Below are 14,095 nucleotides of genomic sequence, written 5' to 3'. Positions count from 1 at the left end.
CCACTAAATCCTTAGATATTTCGCTGAGGTAGAAGGTCGCTGAATTTTAGTCAAATTCATTTCCCACCCTCTGACACTCAAATGTCGAAAAGCCTGATGCAGTAAGTTATTCTTTCTCACTCATTCAGGTCCAATCAGCATAAAGTTATCAATATAATTGTGATATCTTGTGGAAAGAAAAGATGGTATGTGAACTAAATTATAATGAAGGGCTAGAAAGCTGATAAGCTGATATACCCTGAGGTAGGACACTTAATTTGTGCTGCTGGCCTTGCCAGCTAAAAGCAAACTGCTTCTAGATGGCCTTAAAGACAGATACGGGGGACAAATCCATTTGCCAGATCAATGGCTGCGTACCAGGTACCAGGGGATGTGTTAATTTGCTCTAGCAATAAGCCACATTTGGTTCGGCCACTTGGTTAAGTTTATGATAATATACTGTAATTCTCCAAGACCCAGCTGCCTTCTGCACAGATTAAATAAGAGTTGAATGGGGATGTGGTGGGAACCACTACCCCTGCATCTTTCAAGTCCTCGACAGTGGCACTAATCTCTGCTATAACTCCAGGAATACAGTATTGCTTTTGACTTACAATTTTCCTAGGAAGGGGCAGCTCTCATGGATTCCATTTGGCCTTTCTCATGATAATAGTCCTTACTCCACAGGTCAGGGAACCAATGTGGGGATTCTGACAGCTGCTAAGTATGCCTATTGCAATTAAGCATCTGAAACAAAAAATCAGCACAGGATGAGTTCAGGGATTCCCTGGATCCACTGTGAGTCAGACCTGAGCTAAAACATCATTGATCACTTGACCTCCATAATTCCCTATTCATACGGGTGGGCCACAGTGATGTTTTAGGCCCTCTGAAATCAATGCCAATGCAGAGCCAGTGACCAGTAGTCCCAGAAAGATGTGATTATTGTATTTTCTTCATTGCACAGTTACTATATGTCCCTTTTGGGAAGGCTGGGAGATTAATGGTATACATTTTCAATGGTGTACTCTTCTCTGAAGGCCTTCCCTTTATTCAACAGCTTCTGGGTCTTGTAAACTAGCTCAAGTCTAAGAATTGAATGAGGGGCCATGACTCTCCATTTATATGATTTTAGTTAGACTTTTGTTTACTTGACCGATAACTTTTCTGCTTATGCAGATCAAATAAGAACTTGGTAGGTTTCCTATCTAGGAACACCAGGATTAGCTAGCCAGTGCCACAGGTCTGTGTGAGTCAGACCATTCTGATTGCTGATTTGACTCTGCTGTTTATTACAGTAACTACACCCATTTGCCTTTGGTGATTGAGTGCCACCACTTGGCCTCTGCCACCCCAGGATTCAATTACTCACATTGCATTGAGGTTTTCCTATTTAGTGGCCATGGTTTTCACTGAAATAGCTGATCTACAGAGAAGAGTAATCACTGAACTCTTAAAAAACGCTAGTTCTCTGGCTGGGCATGGTGGCTCACACCTGTAATCCCGGCACTTTGGGAGGCCAAGGCGGGTTGATCACTTGAGGTCAGGAGTTTGAGACCAGCCTGGCCAACAGGGTGAAACCCCATTTCTACAAAAAATACAAAAATTAGCCGGGCGTGTTGGCACGCATCTGTAATCCCAGCTACTCCGGAGGCTGAGGTGAGAGAATCGCTTGAACCCAAGAGGTGGAGGTTGCAGTGAGCCGAGATTGTGCCATTGCACTCCAGCCTGGGCAACAGAGTGAGACTCCATCTCATTGAGGGAAGACAAAGACCCTCTCATATTGTTTTATATTGTTTCATACTCAGTACTTGTTTTAAGAAAAAAGAAAAAAAACAAGGAAGTGAAATCAAAGACAGGCAGCCTGGCACCAGGCCCAAAACCAGGCCTGGGCCTGCCCGGCCTAAACCTAGTAGTTAAAAATCAACTCATGACTTAGAACCCGATGTTACCCATAGATTTCAGGCATTGTATAAAAGAATATTATGAAACTCCCTGCTCTGTTCTGTTTCACTCTGACCACCAGTGCATGAAACCCCTGTCATGTATCCCCTCGATTGCTCAATCAATCACGACCCTTTCACATGAAATCTTTAGTGTTGTGAGCCCTTAAAAGGGATGGAAGTTGTGCACTCGGATTTTAAGGCAGTAGCTTGCCAATGTTCCCAGTTGAATAAAGCCCTTCCCTCTACAACTCGGTGTCTGAGAGGTTTTGTCTGTGGCTCATCCTGCTACATCATAACATAACATAACATAACATAACGTAACATAACATAACATAACATAGCATAAAATAGCTAGGTCTCTTGTCACAAATTCATTTCATTAAGTATTGGCGAAAGGTATGTATTCTGGGCTTTCCCTGTGTGAATGAGTAATTCCTAAATGATAAGTTAACTCCATCATTCTAATCTTCCTTAGTCTTTGAATCCCTTCCTCTACATTAAATCAAGGGATATCTGGCATTTCCAATTCACTCACAGTGGGACATCTTTTGATCCATATTGCAGCCAACAAACCAAACTGGTAGAGCCTTTTGTAACTCCCTGAACTACAATATTAAATGCAGAATCTCTGCTCTGTGGGACCATATCAACGAACGGGGAACTTTATGTTCCTTCCACCATTGTCTCATACCCCTGTCAATCGAGAAAAATGATGAGACAAATCTCAATCATTTTAGGAGGTTTATTTGCCAAAGTTAAGGATGCATGCCCAGGAGACAGGTCTATGCCTTTCTTCAAAGATGATTTTGAGGGCTCCAAATTTAAAGAGGAAAGGGCAGGATATTGAGAGGTACACAATTTTCATGTGAGAGTGGGGTAGGGAAAAATATTCATTTATTTGTCTGGCTCAGTGAATTTGCATTGTTTTACATAAGATGACATAGACAAATGGGGCAGAGGAAAAATGCTGGAATCTGCATTTTTACATAAGATTACAGACAAAATGGGGCAGGGGACCCATCAGATATGCATTTGTGTCTGGAGGGCAGGGGGGTGACTGCACTGTAAAGACAATTGACATTATCATGGTGAAATTTTAACAGACACACCTTAGCGTAAAGATCTTGGAGCTCACTAGGAATTTCCTCATGGACAAAACGTGGGGGAGGCATGAAGATTTTCATCTTGTAGCCATCTTAGTTAGGAAGCAAAAGGGGAGGCAGGTTTGCATGACCCAGTTCCCAGCTTAACTTTTCCCTTCGGCTTAATGAGTTTGGCATCCCAATATTTATTTTCCTTTCACACCCCTAATATCCATTCCCACACATGTTCCCCAGTTTCCTACCTGTTCCTGGATGTAGTCAGCCTCCTCAGAGATCATACTCTGTAACTCACCTTAGGGGATTGCGGGACTGGAGTCTACTTATAGGTCTAGAATACGGGTGTCCAATCTTTTGGCTTCCCTGGGCCACATTAGAAGAAGAATTGTCTTGGGCCACACATAAACTACAGTAACACTAATGATAGCTGATGGGCTAAAAAAAGAAAATAGCAAAAAAATTTCATAATTTTTTTTTTTTTTGAGACAGAGTCTCGCTCTGTCGCCCAGGCTGGAGTGCAGTGGCACAATCTCGGCTCACTGCAAGCTCTTCCCCCTGGGCTCATGCCATTCTCCTGCCTCAGCCTCCCAAGTAGCTGGGACTACAGGCTCCGGCGACCACACTCGGCTAATTTTTTGTGTTTTTAGTAGAGATGGGGTTTTACCATGTTAGCCAGGATGGTCTCGATCTCCTGACCTCGTGATCTGCCTGCCTTGGCCTCCCAAAGTGCTGGGATTACAGGCGTGAGCCACCGCGCCTGGCCAAAAAATTTCATAGTTTTAAGAAAGTTAACGAATTTGTATGGGACTGCATTCAAAGCTGTCTTGGGCCACATGTGGCCTGCAGGCCACAGGTTGGATGAACTTGGCCTAAAAGCAAAGAGGGGTGGTGGGGTGGGTCCTAAGGAGAATCAGCATTGTCTTGCTCCACAGCTGCCTTATGGGAAGCCATTCCCATTTCCTCAGGCAGTGCAGGGTTATCCCCTCAGACAGAGGTGGAAAGGTTGATGCCACTGGGGATGGGGAGGCACTTCCTCTGGGGTTGGGGAATTCACTTTTGCCACGGGTGGGGTGGCTACTTCTGCTGGTGGTAGGGAGACCTGTTCCACTGGTGAGAAAGAAAAGTGGCTCCGAGTAGTCTTAGAAATGTGAGGTCTGCAAAATTTATCAGGCCCTGAGAGATGAGCATGAGGCTTCACTCATGTGCCCGGCACCCGTGCCTGGGCATAATTGTTTAAAGGCATTTTGGTTTTCTTTCCTTTCCTGCAGTTTCCAGACTAGCTGATAAATTTCCTAAAACATTACCATAAGTTGCACAATGTGGCCCTCACCCAATATCTTCATGTTCCTGGAATCTGTGATACAAAAACAATGCATAGCCAACAAATAGTTTGTGCTGTGTTATTTTAATGAACCTATGTAGATTATTGATAAGCAGCTTAGAAACTGCCCCCAGCTTATTTTTTCTCTTAAACACCCACTTGTAACTGCTGCTAATCTGGGTATAAATGTAGGGCAACTTGAATCTATTACTCCTAGGCTGCAGTCCTTAATCTTGGCCCATATAAACTCTCTACTTATATTAATTTTGCCTCATTTTCTTTCCTTAAGTTGACATGGGCAACAAAGGCTCATCAGAGGGGCTCAATGTTCCCAGCTTTACCAAGGTTTTCCATCCCAATTTACAGGATCCCATTTTTTTCCCAGTCAATGCCCTCACTTTATCAGTGGGCACCCTGTGAGGCTGGGAGTTATATTTGCCTTGTAATTCAGCCAATCACAGGATAAAGTCTTGCATTTGATTTTCAGCAATTTCAGCCCTGAAGCTACAAGACCTAACACTCTCCCTCAGGGTGCACCTAGAAGGTCTTAGGTCATTTGTGTGGTGCTTGAGCTGGGAATTATTGTCATTATTTTCCTTAGTTTTCCAAAATCTTTTGAAAGTATTATATATCGCATTACTTTAGTTGACTAGGACTATCCAATGCAGATATTTTGGGTATCTCAATAAAAAATTCACGTCATAGACTATCAGTAATATCTTACTACTGAAAGTAAAGTCATTAGTATTTTCAAGTTTAATCATATTAGAGAAACAATTCCAGAAACCTCAAAACCAATTCACAGAATTTATCCTTAAAATTCTGTTCCTCTAGATCCACTCTTGGGGCAAAAATCTGTATTATTCAGGTTTCTCCAGAAAAATAGAACCAATCTGATATAGATAGGTAGGTAGGTAGATAGGTACACAGCTAGCTAGCTACCTATCTGTATCTCATATCTCCTCTTGAAACAGGAGAGTTCCCTGATCCCCTACACAGGATGATTGGTGGGTGTGGCTCATCTGTTCTGCTGCCTCCTGCTCAAACCCCTCATGGGAGGGGGAGCATGCAGACAGGGAGGTGTAGGAGCTGGGGCAAGCACTTTTGGACTCTGGCCCCACGTTACCATATATGGGTGGGTGCCTGCAACTCCCAAAGCTCCAGTGGGCATATTACAGTACTCTTTAGCTCTGCCATCTGCAGACCACTTAAGTGTTAACCAGCTCAGTGCCCTCTTGGTACCAAGGTCCTTGCCTGGCATCCAGGAAGAATCAGGTGACATGGAAAAATTGAAGGATGACAAATGTGGGGGATTTTATTGCCAGACGGAAGTGGCTCTCAGCGGGGTGGATGGGGAGCTGGAGAGGAGTTGCAGTAGGAAGATGATCTTCCTCTGGAGTTTGGCCGTCCCGTGGCCAATCTCTTCTCCAACCATCCCCAGCCAACCACCTCTCGATGTTCAGACGTTCCTTCTCTTCTCTCCTTCTCTGCCACCCTGCTCTTCCAACCCTCTGCTCTTCTGCTTGTGAAGCCTGGGACTTGGGGTTTATAAGGGTTCAGGAGAGGGGGGCATGGTGGGCCAAAAGGCAACAGCTGGGTGCAAAAACAGGAATGACTGTTCCCATTTAGGGCTGCAGGTTTCCTGGCTTCAGCGTGGGGCCTTTGACAGGGAACCGCCTCTTCTACCCAGTATTTCCCTGTCGCCTGTGCATATCACTCTTATCCCTGTAGATAGATAATAGATTCTCTATCTCTGTGGATAGGTGCAGAGATAAGAGGAGATCTATAATCAGAATTGGCTTACATAATTATGAAGGCCAAGAAATCCCACAATATGCCACCTATAACCTGCAGACCTATGAAAACTGGTGGCACAATTCAGTCTGAGTCCAAAGGCCTGAGAACCAACAGAGTGAACGGTGAAACTACCAGTCTGAGTCCAAAGACCTGAGTACCAGGAGATATGATGTCTAAGGGCAGGAAAAGTATGTCCCAGCTCAAGGAGAAAGATAATTTGCACTTCCTCTGCCCTTTTTGTTCTATCTAGGCCTTCAATGAACTAGGTGATGCCTGCCCACATTTGTGAGGGCAGATCATGTTTGTCTATTGAATCAAATACTAATCTTTTGTCTATACCTCAATAAAGCTGAAAAAAACTAAAGTAATTGCACACTTCCAAAAACAAACAAAAAATATAAACAAATACTATTTTCCAAAAACACCCTCACACACTTAGAAATGTTTTACCAGCTATCTACCAAGTCAACTTAATGTATAACTTTAAACATTACATCCTTTAATCTAGCATAACATCTTTTAAATTCATCAACATTTGTGTAGATCAACAGTTACAGTTCTTTTCTTTTGGCACTTGAAAAATATTGTGCCACTTCCTACTTGTCCCCATGGCTTTAGATAAGAAATTCACTGTCATTCCAATTCATGTGCCCCTAAGGATAACAAGTCATGTTTCTGTGCCTGCTTTCAATATTTTCTGTCTTTTCAGAAGTTTAGTATGATGTGTCCTGGTATGTATTTCTTTGGGTTCATACTATTTGGGATATATTAAACTTCTTGAATCTGAGTGTATTTCGTTTAACAAATTTGGGAAATGTTTACCCATTATGTCTTCAAATACTCTTTCAGCCCCACTGACTTTCTCCTCTTCTTCCCCAACTCCGATAATATTAATGTTGGATCTTTTGTTATTGGTCTGTGAAGTTCTGTTCATTATTTTCAGTCTATTTCCTCTGTTGTTCAGATTAGGGAAATTCTACGCATTTTCAAGTTCACTGATCATATCTCCTGCCCTCCACCCTCTACTATTGAGCCCACCTAGAAAGCTTTTAATTTCTGTTACTGCATTTATCTGTTTCATGAATGTCTTGTTTCTTTTTTATAACTCCTATTTCTTTGCTAGAATATTCCATTTTTTCATTTAAGATAATTTTTTTATTACTTGTTGAACCATTTTTATGCTGATTGCTTTGAAATTGTTGTCAGATAATTCCAACATGTGGTTTATTTCACTGTTAACATCAATTGATTGCCTTTTGTCATTTCAATTCCCATTTCCCTGTGCCTTGCGCATTTTTTATATTATGTTAGGAAATCTGGGTTCTATTTACATTTTGTTTAATTTCAGTAAGCATTCACCTTTTTGGATTCAGCATGCCGGTCTGGACCTAATTTGAAGGATTTGACTCCTACGACAATTTAATTTTCAGTCTTTGCAGAGCTATTTTAGTTTGCTTTTTAAAAAAATATCATTCCACTGGGGTTCCTACTGGTTTCTGATGGAGCTTCCCCAGGATCAGTTGTCTGTATCTCTAAGTGAATGAATGGAGACTCCGTCCTACAGGGACAGAGTGCTTCCCTGGCCAAGTGCACATTGCAGTGTGAATTCCCTTCCCTGTGCCCTTGGTTGTGCAGTGTCTCTGGTGAAGGAGGTGAGTTGCGTCCTTTGTGGGAAAGAATTGGAAAGTTGCATTTTGGCAATTCCAGTTGCTAGTGCCCTCAACCAAGGGCTTGGGAACAGGGGTGGAAGGAGAGGAGTAGAGAGGTAGAGAAAATGGTGTCTCACACTTGGTGAAAAAGTAGAGTTTTCTGGCAGCTTACCGTTAACAGGGCTTCTAATCAACCCGTCTCCATTGTTGGTTCTCCTCTGCTTGCCTGCTATTTCTGGCAGAACTCTCATTTGTTGCAGAAGAATGAGCCTACTTGAGCTACCTTCTGTTACTACATTGGGAGGTGGGAATTGTCAAGCCTGGATCACCTCTCTTGTTGGATGGGGGTTGTATTTTGTTCCTCCAGAATCGAGGCCACGACCAATTCACCTTCCTCTTACCACCTTTCAGAATTCTCCTGTAGCTGTTCCTTTTACTATTCTCAGTGTTTATAATTGTACTTAGTAGGGAGGGGCAGAGAATGACAAGTCAAGGTGATTCTGTCAACTCTCAAAGTCTTGTCTATTTAAATTTTTAGAAGTAAAAACAGAATCTCTGAATCTGGCAAATACGTATCTGACAGTGGTAGCCTATTGCCCATTTTCTAGGTTTGGTTCAGTTCCACAGATCTAGATGTTGTATGATGAAGGAGAATCCACGTACAGTTAAGAAATGAGTTTGCGGCCGCGCACGGTGGCTCACGCCTGTAATCCCAGCACTTTGGGAGGCCGAGGCGGGTGGATCACAAGGTAAAGAGATTGAGACCATCCTGGCTAACATGGTGAATACCCGTCTCTACTAAAACTACAACAAAATTAGCCGGGTGTGGTGGCAGGCGCCTGTAGTCCCAGCTACTTGGGAGGCTGAGGCAGGAGAATGGCGTGAACCCAGGAAGTGGAGCTTGCAGTGAGCCGAGATCGCACCACTGCACTCCAGCGTGGGCGACAGAGCAAAAAAAAAAAAAAAAAAAAAAAAAGAACCAGACTATGGAATAAGTATCATTATATACCTTGGACAAATGGCAGAGCTTACTACTTTCATTTTCTAAAAAAATTAAAAATGCATCGAGGTTTTAGAAATTAAAAAATTTTATTCTTGAAATAAAAATCTCAATAGATGGGTTGAATAGCAAAATGGATTGAAGAGTAAATCAGTGAACCAGAATATCATGCTAAGTAATTCTCCCAGAATGCAGTGCAAAACAATAGATGGAAAGAATGAACAAAATGTTATGAGACATGAATGACAGCTGTAAAAGTTCCACTATCTGCTTAATATGAATTACAGGAGAGAAGAAAATTAAGGAAGGAGAGTGCCTAAAACAAGGCAAAAATTTAAGACAATTTCTTAGAAATTGGAAATACTCATATTGAGAGGAACCAGTGAATATTTACAGGAAGAATGTAAAAAGACTGACATGTAAGTAAATCATGATGAAATTTCAGGATAAGGAGGAAACTGAATGTTTTCAGTGTGAAAACAATTGTGTGGGATGGAATAAGATCGATACCAGACTTCACACTGGCAACATGGTAAGTAAGAAAACAGAATAATGTCTTTACAGTTTTCTGGTGAAAATACTTGTGAACTTATGATTCTTGTTAAAGCGAACTAAATATGGCCTGAGGACTCTGTACTTCTGTATTTGAGTCCTTGTGGACTAACCATGACCTAACTTAATAGACAAGATTGAAAACCTAGCTTAGGAGTATGCATCTGTAACAGCAGCTGAGTCTTGGCCAATCCCAGCAACTATACTTCAATCACTCATACACTGCTGAGGGTTCAAACTGTGTTCAAATAAGGCAAATGCCAACCTGTAACCAATCCAGCTGTTTCTTTACCTCACTTTCAATTTCTGTGTGTCACTTTCCTTTTCTTGTCTATACATTTGTTCTGACCATGAGGCATCCCTGAAGTCTCTCTGAATCTGCTATGGTTCTGGAGGCTGCCCAACTTGTGAATTGTTTTTTTTTCTTGCTCAATTAAATTCCATTTAATTTGAAGTTTTCTTTTAATATTGTTTAACCAGCCAAAGTGCAAGTGAATGTGAGGGCATCATAAAGACATTTTAAGACACAAAATCAGATTCAAAAAGTTTATAATTCACTGTCCACATAGACTAACCTTTCTCAACAGGGTACCATTGGCATTTGGGGTGGAACAGTCCTTCGTTGTGTAAGATTGATCCACACATTGCAGGTTGCTTAGTGTCCTTGACCATCATCCACTAAATGCCAGTAGCATTTCTCCTCCCCGTGACAATACACAACAGCCCCACATTTGGAGACAGTGCTGTATCACCTCTGGTTGAGAAACCATGGTGTAGAAAATATATTCAAAAAGAAAATAAATCTGGGAAGAAAAAAAGGGATATAAGAAGCACAGGTGAGCAAGAGAATCAGTGAAGTTTACTTTTAAGTCTAAATTATAAAAATAAACCTATAATAAAAATCTAAAATCTGAAATAACTCGGGATGGAAAGTTATGAAGTCTGGAAAGGAGGAAGGAGAGATAAGTAAAAGCATGCTAGGAGTCTCATTTTATCTATACGATTAGCTCTGGATGTCAATCATATGTGTAGCTATGTGTATAAAAATATAAAGATATAGGAACTAAACATATACTTTTCAAGTCATTAGAAGAAAAATTAGTTGGGAACAAGTAAAATGCCAGCAGCTAACTGAAGATCAGGGATGAAAAAGAAACAAAAACAGCATATAAAATAGAAAGCACGGCCAGGCGCTGTGGCTCACGCCTGTAATCCCAGCACTTTGAGAGGCCAAGGTGGGCAGATCACGAGGTCAGGAGATCCAGACCATCCTGGCTAACACGGTGAAACCCCGTTTCTACAAAAAATACAAAAAAATTAGCCGATCGTGGTGGCAGGCACCTGTAGTCCCAGCTACTCAGGAGGCTGAGGCAGGAGAATGGCGTGAACTCGGGAGGCAGAGCTTGCAGTGAGCCGAGATTGCGCCACTGCACTCCAGCCTGAGCTACAGAGCGAGACTCCATCTCAAAAAAACAAACAAACAAAAAAAGTGATTATATGCTTTATTTCAAAGATGAAATTTATGACTATACAGCAAAATAAAATTGGGATAAAAAATAACCTGAAAATCAGGAAACAGGAGAAACAGTCTAAACATTTATTTTGTGGTCTTGCCTAATTATTTTTCTTATAGTCAATAAGGAATAATTTAAAATGACCTTATTCCTGAGTACCTGGAGACTTCTAAGAAGTTTTGAAAAATAATTTTATGTTGAAGAATCATACCACGAAATACTTCCAAGATATATCTGTGTTGCCATCCTAGTTACTATAAACCAGAGAAAAATGTTCTAATTACTCTTTTTAATGAATATGTACAAAAATGCTTCATTATAAATCTAGAATATAGGAATATGTTCAATAATTGATTTTTGCAAAAAGTCTGTTATTTTTTTTTTCTCTAAAGCAGGGAGAGAACTGTAGCTTCATGATCTGAGATATCAGGCAAGGAAGTCCTCCCCTATTCTTTCTTAAGGGATAAGCTCTTTATATTCCTCTCTCCAGTCCCTCAGAGACAGCATCACATAACTCCCCTATGCTCTGTGCTCTGTTGGCTCCACCCTCGGGGACAAGTGCTATTTCACATCTTACTCTTAAATCACTTCTGAGAAACAGACATAGCTTCCACCAAAGAGGAGCCCTCCCAACACCAAAGGGTTTCCATGTGTGTGCCCTTAAGCGAACATACACAAATGAAATGAATCTATAGATTGATAATGAAGCCAGTTTTTATAAGTGACACATGAATATCAGTCGATTAGACACACTCCTGCCGAGTACTGTAACAAATCTCTTCATTTTTACCACATGCATGAATAGCTGTCCCATATATTCATAAAACATAAGAATTTTTTTCTTGATTAATAAACTTCATTTTTTAGAGTAGTTTTAGGCTCACAGCAAAATTGAGTGGAAAGTAGAAGAGTTCCCATAGACTCCCTACTCCCATACACACACAGCTTCCCCCACTGTCAACATCCTGCACCAGAATGATGCATTTGTTATAATCAATGAACCTACACTGACACATCACTATCACCCAGAGTCCACAGTTTACATTAGGGTTCGATAAAATAATTTTTTACAACTTAAATCCCCCAATAAACTTAACATTACTTCTCTGGGCCATACATTTTTCTGCATCAGTAAAATGGGATAAGAATATTTATTTGGAGCTGGAAGTGGTGGTGCATGCCTGTAGTCTCAGCTTCTTGGGAGGCTGAGGTGGGAGGATTGCTTAAGCCCAGGAGTTTGACGCTGCAGTGAACCATGATTGCATCACTGCACTAAAGCCTGGGCAGCAGAGTGAGACCCTGTCTCAAAACAAAACAAAATAAAACAAAGACAACAAAAAGGTAATATTTGGAAGGTTTTGTGGGTATTATTGGGGTACATTATGAAAAGTGCTAGCACATTATAAGTATTCAGTTACGGTTATTTAAGTTTATCATTAAGATCGTTATAACCTGTAGGAACTGACACTGCTACCCCAATCCTGTCTTTGAAGGAGCAAACCCATATGGGAGTAAAAATGACTGGCTCCCTTCCCTGCCTTGACCTGTCATTTGAGTCTACCTAATTATAAAACAAACAGGGTTTTAAGTTTTGAACCTATTCCCTGTCATGGTGGGTAGAAAATCAATCACTACACCTGTATTTATAAAACAATCAGAACAGAGGAAAAGACACAATTTTGAATTCCAGCCACACATTAAAACAACCCATATTTATAAAACAATCAGAACAGAGGAAAAGACATGATTTTGAATTCCAGCCATGCATTAATTGTGTGCATTTAGGCACATCACTTAAGCCTGTTAAAATTCATTTTATCCACTGAAAGCACTTTATATACTTAAACGAACTATGCTCATTTACAGGGTTCTGTGCATGATCCTGCATCCGTAAAACTGAGAAACCAACAGAATGAGGACAGAATGAAAAAAGAAAAAAACTTTCAGAATGTTCTTCCTTTCCTCAATGCCATACAGTTTGTGCAGTCAGCTGATTGGCTGAAAAGAGTCAGTTTTGACGACTGATGCTTCCTGCTTATGTTTAGTTGGTTTAGGAAGCTCATTAGGATGCTATCTCGGAGATGAGTCTGGTGGGTAGAATATCTGATGACTCTAAGGCAAATGTACTTCCTTCAGCTGGTGAATTAATTTCTCAATAGACTCAATTTGCTTTTTACTGTCTGGCAATATCCCATATTTGCAATGGCCTTTCAAACACTTGCAATAAAATGTGGCTCACACATACAACCTGTTAGTGGTGAAAGAGAAACATTCATCACATTCAAAATTCTCCAAACATGAGAGCAGCTGAATGTGCTTTAAGACAGTATACATAATGATACATCTCTATTTTCCCCTTCCTTTTAAAATCATTTACACAGATATATGAGAAGTAAATATGTGTTTAGAAAGTATTAGTCATCATAGATGTACCTCCAGTCATCCATTCAAATGTAAACATGGTAAAATATGCACTTGTACAATTTTATACTATCAATGAGTATAGGTAGGTGAAAATTAGTGTTGCCAGAAAAAATTCAAACCAGAAAACTGAAAGTATAGAAAAATACTTTTTATTTTGTCATTGAAAAACCATTTTAAAATAATATATCGTGTAGAATAAAAAATTCCATGAATATATACATGCAAATTATACATATACATGAATTTAATTTTGTTAAAAGGTAATTGGCATCTGCAATTTCATGCAGTCTAAGTGAAACCCATAAAGAAATGTGTATGAAATAGGAAAGCAACAAAAGCTCATAACATTTTAAAATTAGAAATCAGATTCAAAACCCATCATGATCTATTTTAAATTTATCTCTATAACATTTCAATTGAGACATAAAACACACTTTATACAACATGCGTCACTGTTTTATTAACAGCATGACTTCCCTTTCCCCAATGCCCAAACCATGTTCCCATCTACACCCCACCCCACCCAACTCTCACCTCTTCCATTAGCATTATTACAAACATATTTTACAAATCTTATACCAAGCTTTTCCACTGTCTCCTTTCAATGTAGAAATATCTTATATATAAACCCAAATACCACAAATCTTCACATTTATATTTTGTAAAGCAGTTAAACCTTTATAGACAATTCTACCTAAAAAGCCAAATGCGCTTGACAATATGTCATGTTATGTTAAGTTGACCAGACACAGAAGTCATTTCTGTCGGATTTCTTGTCGATGTTTGCATTAAGTTGGAGCTTTCTGATCTCGG

General features: G+C 40.4%; 1 pseudogene; it reads left to right on the top strand.

Moving 5' to 3' along the window:
• Positions 1-14,095, top strand: part of LOC134757267 (uncharacterized) — a 214,320-nt pseudogene that overhangs the window by 120,437 nt on the left and 79,788 nt on the right.

The sequence above is a fragment of the Gorilla gorilla genome, chromosome 16, assembly GCF_029281585.2.
Source record: "Gorilla gorilla gorilla isolate KB3781 chromosome 16, NHGRI_mGorGor1-v2.1_pri, whole genome shotgun sequence".
In the NCBI taxonomy this organism is placed as follows: domain Eukaryota; kingdom Metazoa; phylum Chordata; class Mammalia; order Primates; family Hominidae; genus Gorilla; species Gorilla gorilla.
Note: the sequence above shows the minus strand (reverse complement) of the source record. Positions and strands in the feature narration are given on the sequence as shown.